Below are 2,500 nucleotides of genomic sequence, written 5' to 3'. Positions count from 1 at the left end.
TCGCCGCTCACCGCTCGCTCGCTCAGCCAAAAATGGCCAGTTTTGGCCCGTTTTTGGGCCGTTTTGGCCTGTTTTTGGTCCGTTCTTGCGTGGTGCGGTGACCGTCGTGAGCGGAGCAAAACGTCAGCCATCTCAGCACCCTGGAACCCCCCGGGTGGCACAGGGCTGGATGGGGCTTTCGTATATAGCAGGGACGGTGCTGCCTCTCGCTTCGCTCGCTGTCCGCCGCTCGCCGCTCGCTCGCGCAGCCAAAAATGGCCAGTTTTGGCCCGTTTTTGGGCCGTTTTGGCCAGTTTTTGGCCTGTTCTTGCATTGCGCGGTGACCGTCGAGAGCGGAGCAAAACGTCAGCCATCTCAGCACCCTGGAACCCCCCGGGTGGCACAGGGCTGGATGGGGCTTTCGTATAGCAGGGACGGTGCTGCCTCTCGCTTCGCTCGCTGTCCGCCGCTCGCCGCTCGCTCGTGCAGCCAAAAATGGCCAGTTTTGGCCCGTTTTTGGGCCGTTTTGGCCAGTTTTTGGCCTGTTCTTGCATTGCGCGGTGACCGTCGAGAGCGGAGCAAAACGTCAGCCATCTCAGCACCCTGGAACCCCCCGGGTGGCACAGGGCTGGATGGGGCTTTCGTATAGCAGGGACGGTGCTGCCTCTCGCTTCGCTCGCTGTCCGCCGCTCGCCGCTCGCTCGTGCAGCCAAAAATGGCCAGTTTTGGCCCGTTTTTGGGCCGTTTTGGCCAGTTTTTGGCCTGTTCTTGCATTGCGCGGTGACCGTCGAGAGCGGAGCAAAACGTCAGCCATCTCAGCACCCTGGAACCCCCCGGGTGGCACAGGGCTGGATGGGGCTTTCGTATAGCAGGGACGGTGCTGCCTCTCGCTTCGCTCGCTGTCCGCCGCTCGCCGCTCGCTCGTGCAGCCAAAAATGGCCAGTTTTGGCCCGTTTTTGGGCCGTTTTGGCCAGTTTTTGGCCTGTTCTTGCATTGCGCGGTGACCGTCGAGAGCGGAGCAAAACGTCAGCCATCTCAGCACCCTGGAACCCCCCGGGTGGCACAGGGCTGGATGGGGCTTTCGTATAGCAGGGACGGTGCTGCCTCTCGCTTCGCTCGCTGTCCGCCGCTCGCCGCTCGCTCGTGCAGCCAAAAATGGCCAGTTTTGGCCCGTTTTTGGGCCGTTTTGGCCAGTTTTTGGCCTGTTCTTGCATTGCGCGGTGACCGTCGAGAGCGGAGCAAAACGTCAGCCATCTCAGCACCCTGGAACCCCCCGGGTGGCACAGGGCTGGATGGGGCTTTCGTATAGCAGGGACGGTGCTGCCTCTCGCTTCGCTCGCTGTCCGCCGCTCGCCGCTCGCTCGTGCAGCCAAAAATGGCCAGTTTTGGCCCGTTTTTGGGCCGTTTTGGCCAGTTTTTGGCCTGTTCTTGCATTGCGCGGTGACCGTCGAGAGCGGAGCAAAACGTCAGCCATCTCAGCACCCTGGAACCCCCCGGGTGGCACAGGGCTGGATGGGGCTTTCGTATAGCAGGGACGGTGCTGCCTCTCGCTTCGCTCGCTGTCCGCCGCTCGCCGCTCGCTCGCGCAGCCAAAAATGGCCAGTTTTGGCCCGTTTTTGGGCCGTTTTGGCCAGTTTTTGGCCTGTTCTTGCATTGCGCGGTGACCGTCGAGAGCGGAGCAAAACGTCAGCCATCTCAGCACCCTGGAACCCCCCGGGTGGCACAGGGCTGGATGGGGCTTTCGTATAGCAGGGACGGTGCTGCCTCTCGCTTCGCTCGCTGTCCGCCGCTCGCCGCTCGCGCAGCCAAAAATGGCCAGTTTTGGCCCGTTTTTGGGCCGTTTTGGCCAGTTTTTGGCCTGTTCTTGCATTGCGCGGTGACCGTCGAGAGCGGAGCAAAACGTCAGCCATCTCAGCACCCTGGAACCCCCCGGGTGGCACAGGGCTGGATGGGGCTTTCGTATAGCAGGGACGGTGCTGCCTCTCGCTTCGCTCGCTGTTCGCCGCTCGCCGCTCGCTCGCGCAGCCAAAAATGGCCAGTTTTGGCCCGTTTTTGGGCTGTTTTGGCCAGTTTTTGGCCTGTTCTTGCGTGGTGCGGTGACCGTCGTGAGCGGAGCAAAACGTCAGCCATCTCAGCACCCTGGAACCCCCCGGGTGGCACAGGGCTGGATGGGGCTTTCGTATAGCAGGGACGGTGCTGCCTCTCGCTTCGCTCGCTGTTCGCCGCTCGCCGCTCGCTCGCGCAGCCAAAAATGGCCAGTTTTGGCCCGTTTTTGGGCTGTTTTGGCCTGTTTTTGGGCTGTTCTTGTGTGGCGCGGTGACCGTCGTGAGCGGAGCAAAATGTCAGCCATCTCAGCACCCTGGAACCCCCCGGGTGGCACAGGGCTGGATGGGGCTTTCGTATAGCAGGGACGGTGCTGCCTCGCGCTTCGCTCGCTGTTCGCCGCTCTCCGCTCGCTCGCGCAGCAAAAAATGGCCAGTTTTGGCCCGTTTTTGGGCTGTTTTGGCCAGTTTTTGGCCTG

The sequence above is a fragment of the Musa acuminata genome, unplaced genomic scaffold, assembly GCF_036884655.1.
Source record: "Musa acuminata AAA Group cultivar baxijiao unplaced genomic scaffold, Cavendish_Baxijiao_AAA HiC_scaffold_438, whole genome shotgun sequence".
In the NCBI taxonomy this organism is placed as follows: domain Eukaryota; kingdom Viridiplantae; phylum Streptophyta; class Magnoliopsida; order Zingiberales; family Musaceae; genus Musa; species Musa acuminata.
This window is presented reverse-complemented; position numbering follows the sequence as displayed.